The 6,622-nt window shown below is 34.5% G+C and overlaps 1 non-coding gene across 1 annotated transcript; it reads right to left on the bottom strand.

Annotated features, from left to right (window-relative positions):
- Positions 1 to 5,125: 5,125 nt before the first annotated feature.
- LOC136214864 (5S ribosomal RNA) lies at positions 5,126 to 5,244 on the bottom strand. Its single transcript, XR_010681931.1, has one exon. It is a non-coding gene; the product is annotated as a 5S ribosomal RNA (ribosomal RNA).
- Between the last annotated feature and the right edge of the window lie 1,378 nt (positions 5,245 to 6,622).

Genomic DNA, 6,622 nt, shown 5'->3' on the forward strand with positions numbered 1-6,622 from the left:
CATAGCACGCATATGCGTGTATGCCTGGCAAAGAAAAGGACAATTTGAAAATAAAATCTCCTCAAAGGAGATCACTCTTTCATCCAAAAATGTAAAATAAGGGAAATAAAGCTTACCGAAAGGAGATCCCTTTTCCCCATCTTGGCATGGGCTGATCCGGAGAACTTATTTTGACTCTCTTGCACTTCACTGAGTTGACCGAGGGCTTCATCAAGGTCATTGATAACCGACTCATTCCCTAGGGACCCTTTATCACCATACTTGGCGAGCCAATATCCTCCCAAGTCGGGCTTAACCACCTATGCAAGAAGCAGAAGGCCTAAATCAGAATCCATAGTAGAAGGGAGAAAAACGGTAAAGTAAACATACCTGCTCCTGATCCATCCTAGGCTTCCCAGCTTTCAAGGCATCCGCCAGTAATTTCTCTCCACCAGCAGCGGCTAATCTCCTCTTCTTATTAGGGGGATCCGCGGCACCCTCCAAAGGGCGTTTCTCGGAGCTCTTACTAGGATCCGCCACCTGCGCATCTTTCTGGGCCTCCAACTCCTTCTGTTTTTTTACGTTTCTCTATAAGGGCGCGACTGGCCTCAGACAAACCCCTAACAATGGAACAACAAAATAATCAAGGTTCAAGGAAGAAACAAAGGCACCTTCATCAAGTTGAGTAAACTTCACGTAAGTGATCTCATTCCCCACTCGGCGGACCAGGGGAATGCCATTCATCATGAATTCCAAGGCATCGGCGTACGTCCAAGCATCCGTTTTGATGCTCTTCATAAGATCCGTCACTTTCTCATCGATGTCAGTCAGTATACGCAGGTCCCCAGCCATATGTTGAGGATTAGCATTCCAATTCAACGGGAATCCTAGAGATTCGCCCTTTTTCACTTTAACAAAGAAATTTTTTTCATCCCAGAGATGGACGTTTGACATCTTGTCGCAAAAAGGCGAATAACCTTTGAATTTGGCAAAGGTGAAGAAAGATTCGGTTCACTACACCATAAAACCCCTACTGCAACCAAGTGAAATTGTTGGCTTAGACCCTTTTTTGAGTTGCAGTAGGCCAAAAATAGGCCAAACGCAACAAAAATCCAATTGTTGCGGACGCTCCTGTAGCATTATTTGCTAATGCGACAATTTGTAAACAATAGCAACAACTAAAAATTGTTGGGTAATTTTTAATTAGTTGCAACAAATTTTTTATAAAAGCAACACATTTACAAAATAATGCAACAGGTAATTATTGTTGCATTAAATCTAATGCAACTAATTTATTTAATTTGGCAACAATTTTAATAGTTTCTGCAAAACAAATATTGCTTCAAATGCAACATTTATATTACTGTTTGCAACAAATTTTATGATTTTGCAACAATTTTAGTTCGAAATTGCAACATTTATAATTGAATTTGCAACAATTGTAATTTGCATCTTTTTGTTGCAATATTTTTAATAATTTCAACCTATAATAAATGCAAATTTTTATTTAATTTCGGAAAGTGTAATATAAAATATGCCAAATATATTTACAAACAATGATCCAAGTCAAACGTTTGACGCTTCGAAGGTTTGTGAAGAGATCGGAAGACACGAGGATTACATACTACTCCCAGATTCGAAGCTAAGTAACAATCTAGAGCTATGTCCAACCAGCCATTTGGATGCAGCTGGCAGACAGTGATCCCAAAGAACTCCAAAATATCCCCCATCATCTGGGGAAGAGGAAGGTGGAATCCTCTCTCCACATGACTATTGTATACGGACAGGTATCCCATAGGGGGACAGGCGGGTCGCTGATGGGTAGCCGCCAACTCGGTCTCGTAATTTTTGATCCATGGATAGCGATCTACCAAATCAGCAAGATCTGCGGCGCTCATGCGAGACGAAGTAATCTCTGCACGAGGCTTCTTTTTTCTAATCAAAGTTGAAGGGGAAGCTTCCATCCCCGAAAGGGTCCTAGGATCTATCGCCGGAGCGGTATGAGCTACAGCGGCGGAAGGGTTCTGGATTTCAATTAAACGAGGGTGACGATTCCTACTCTCCCTCACCGTATTGCGTAACTCAGATGAATCACAACTAGGGGTACTTTCAGAGGAATTAGAGCTCTCGGAAGAGGTCCAACTAAACAAAGGCTCGGAGGAAGTGGTCAAATCAAGGAGTTTAGTGGTAGAGCCAGAGGAGGAACTCATAAAAACCCAGATGACAATAAGAACAGGACAAGAAGGTTAACTTACATGGAAAATCGGAAGCTTTGAAGATTCTTGACGCCGGAAAAGCTCTGGAAAAACGCAAGCAAAATCGAAAGGAAATTAGTAAATGAGGAAGAAAGAAGTTGAAGAAGGTACCATCACTTACCTCGAGCTGTGCGTCCAGGACACCTGTCGCGCAATAAATGGTCTGGAACAGAGCGGTAATTAATGCGACTCATCATGACGGCGCACCAGGAAGTGCAAAAGCCCTAAAGGACTTTAACAGAACTTTGGGGAGGCTTCTGATAACATCGAGATATTATTTACGGGATCAAAGAGGATGTTTACCAAAACGACTACGTATTCGGACGATCCAGAAAGCAATGACGTATCAAGCAAGCCATCCGAGTGGAGGATCACATAGATTCCACCACACGCTATCCGTAGTCAAACCTACGGGAGACTCGCCATCATGCCTCGATCCGCCCGTCGAGCGGTTGAGCCGATTCCCAATAAAGGCAATTAATAATCCATTAATGAGCTAACGGTCATACTTGAATAAGATCAGTAACCGCCATTAATGAGGCATTAATGGAGACTTTCTGGTTACTGGGAGTTACGATTACATAACTAAAAATAGCTTGCATCCCAAGCTATTGAGGTACACTTTACGCTCTCCTTAAACCCTACTTTGTCATTATAGTTTATTCTCTACACATATACTGACTTTGGCATCGGAGCTTCCCCCGTCGAACCCAACGACGCCCCCCGCATGGAAGGAATCCGGTCGAAAGTTCATCACCAGTTATCATTAGGCTTTCCTACTTCAGCCATAATCGAGCTGAAAACTCCTTTAACTCTCGTACTCTTTCGGAATTCGAATCGGTGAGATTTAGAGAACATATAGAACTTGACAACATATTAAGCATACTTCTGAAAGCTACTTCGCGGATACTTATAGCCTTTCTTCCCCGGCAACTTTCTTGAACATCGGCGATGAATTGTTGAATTTTGTTGCGGCGGAGGTCACTGTTGAGATCAAGTTTCTGAACAAAGATGTAAGAATTGCATATATCTTTCTAAGATTTCTCCATTCTGCCCCTAAAGGCAACCATTCTAAGGATTGGTGGTGATCTTGGGCACGGATAGCATAAGGGACAGTTCGGTCAGCTAGATTTAGATCGTGTGTTTGAAGAGTTTCTTTAGCTAATGTAGCAGATGAAATTACTATTCTGGTGATTTGACCAAGCTTTAAACTGATTATGGGGCCATGAATATTGGCGAGTTTGGCTAGGGATTTGTGAGGTTTGGTACCAAGTTGGAGGAGATTTATAATGATTTTTGAGGGATATTATCAAAGAGAAGAGAGAGAGGAGAGAGAAAAAAAATTAAAAAGAGAGATAGAAGATGGTGTAATTGATTTTTATTTTTTATTTTGGGGTTTTTTTTTGTTATAATTAGATAATAAGTGGGGTTAATTTATAAAATAAATAAATATAATGACTAAATTAACTCTGTACCATTTTGCAAACTTTTAAACCACATGGGTGTTGTTCGAAAACAGATGTAAACACAAAGTTTATTTTTGTACTTTTCACTAAAATAAATGCCTTTATAATGCATGTTTTAATTATTAACTGCATACTCAATCATCAGGCGGGTAATATTTAGGGGAATTTACCCAAAACTGTTGGTTTTATAGGGACTAAAGAAAAAAAAACTCCTCATCTTTTTCTTCTTCCTTTCTTTTCCATTATTCTGTCAATCTTCCTATTTGATTGATCTATTTTGAGGAGGACGAAAGATCTTCCTTCTTCCTCCTCACACCGGGTTAGATTTCTGTATTTTTATTGCTTTTTTATTCTGTGTTCATATATTTCACCGGAACTCTTTATCCGTGTAATTGTATCTGCTCTCTATTATTCTGTCGTTTATGCTTTTTTCGGATTTAGCAAGAGCGGAAATGATTTATCTTGTCCGTAAATCAATAAATCTACGTGGTTGCAACAAAAAAAGGAATCAGATCCGAATGTTCGGAATAATCTAAAAGATGAAGTTTGGATTGCAGATGTCTTTCTACAGATTTGGATTAACGAGAAATATATTGTTGTTTTGTGTTTTTTATGTCTTTTATGGACTCTTTTTGCTCTTCGTAGTCATTTCCATCCCTTCGTAGATATTGTATTTTTAATTTGTAATCATGTGAAGTTTTATTTCTTACATTCTACTTGTCGTACGTCTTCATGTTTTATCTAATGAAATTACGAGCATTTCTTAAAAAAAAAAGCTTCATAAAGAAAAGAAGAAAGAAAGAAAAAGGAAAATGAACTTGCACAGATGGGCTTTGGATTTGGGCTTTGAAAGAACCTAATATAGTCTGAATGATCATCTCATCAATTTCATTTTTAGATTTAAGGAAAAATGTATATTGTGCCCTCTAATTATTCTCATTTTGATGGATTGAGCTACCAACCTTTTATTTTAATATATTTGTCCTAATAATTTATTTTATGTAACATTAAACATATCTCACTCGGTTGAAAGAGTTCTACCCAATTCATTTATATCGGAAATAATATTTTTTACCATTCGAAATAAAAGTTTTATAGTTTGTTATCCTACATATAAAAATATATATTTTTAAACCATTAAAAATAAATTCGAATGTAAATAAAATAAATTACACTCTATTAACTAATTTTCACGTTAAAAGCGGATAAAATGGCTTAATATGATAAAATATATCATAAATTTAATATATTAAAATGAAAGATTAGTGGTTGAATCCACCGGAACAAAAAAAACACCTAATATAAGATTATTAATTATTAAAATATCTATCAAAAAAATTATTGATATAATTGAAAATTTCACCATTCTAAAAATTTATATTTTTATACTTTATAAATGAATTTGTTTTTTTGAACCAAAGTTTTGGGGTGCAACACGAGGACTTCCCAAGAGGTCACCCATCTTAGTACTACTCTCGCCCAAGCACGTTTAACTTCGGAGTTCTGATGGGATCCAGTACATTAGTACTGGTATAATCGCACCCTATAAATTAATCTGTTAATAATTAAAAAATATAATAAATAACTAAATAATGATAACACAGATTTTAATTACTTAAAATGTTTTCAATGGAAAATAGCTTAAAATTTTTAATTACTAATTAATGATACTTAATTTTTTAATACAAAAATGTTTCCTTATTACTTTATGAAAAAATTACACAGAAATTCACCTTTTAAAAACTATTTACAACTATATCAAGTTATAATTTTGGATTATGTCGGTAACATCCGTATCCAAATTTTACGATACTTAGACTTTAATATTGGATTGTGTTATAAATATTTTTAGATGGTCCATTAGTTATTTATAATATGTGGTCCATTAGTTATTTATATTTTATAAATAAGAACTAGAAGTTGTATTAATATCCAAAGATACAATTAGAGAGTATATTAATAAGGTTTAAAAAATAATATGTATAGTAAAAGTATTTTTGAAATTTTATTAAGAATTTTGTGGTGAGTAAATGATAAGTAATTATTATAACTATTATATATATATATATATATATATAATTATTATAAACATTTTGAAATTTTAGTAGGACACATACATGTCCTATATTTGAAAAAAAAAATGTATCCATTACATCATATATGGACAAGTGTCAATTTGTTTAATACATGTGTCAATCTAAATGACTTAGGTGTAAGCATGTCAACTAAAAGATAAATGTGGTTATATTTAAGTAAGCCATGTGTATTTACACTATCTTTATAACTAATAATAATAATAATATACATGATTCCATATAAATAGAAAGGATCTCATTTTTCAGAAAAAAAAGAAGGATATGAACAAGGGAAATACACTATCTTTATAACTAATAATAATAATAATATACATGATTCCATATAAATAGAAAGGATCTCATTTTTCAGAAAAAAAAGAAGGATATGAACAAGGGAAAAAACGTTTTCTATGGTATAGAGATAATAAATGTTTTTGTTATTACCTTTTCATTAAAAAAAATGGTTTCCTTAATTCTAAAGAAATACTTTATGAAATGGAATTTTATAAAACTAAATATTTATGGAGATTTTACTTGACAATTTTGTTTTAAAGAGCAAAGAATAATGAATTACGTATATTAGAGCCGAATGACTTCGTATGGTCGGGTTAAAGGTACAATGATTGGTATAATGTGTCAAGCTTTACAATGGTCACAAGAGGTAATATTATTTTCTTTTTAAATATTGTAGAGGTAATATTGTTTTCTCTTTAAATACGGGTCTAGTTAGACAATTATATATTAAAATAGTTAGATAATCATCTATGAATATAGACGGTCATTTGGAGGTTTAAGTTACGGAAAGAAATGACGATAACAAATTACGAAATTGTCAATCTGAATTTTT

This window comes from Euphorbia lathyris, chromosome 1 (assembly GCF_963576675.1).
Source record: "Euphorbia lathyris chromosome 1, ddEupLath1.1, whole genome shotgun sequence".
Taxonomy (NCBI): Eukaryota; Viridiplantae; Streptophyta; class Magnoliopsida; order Malpighiales; family Euphorbiaceae; genus Euphorbia; species Euphorbia lathyris.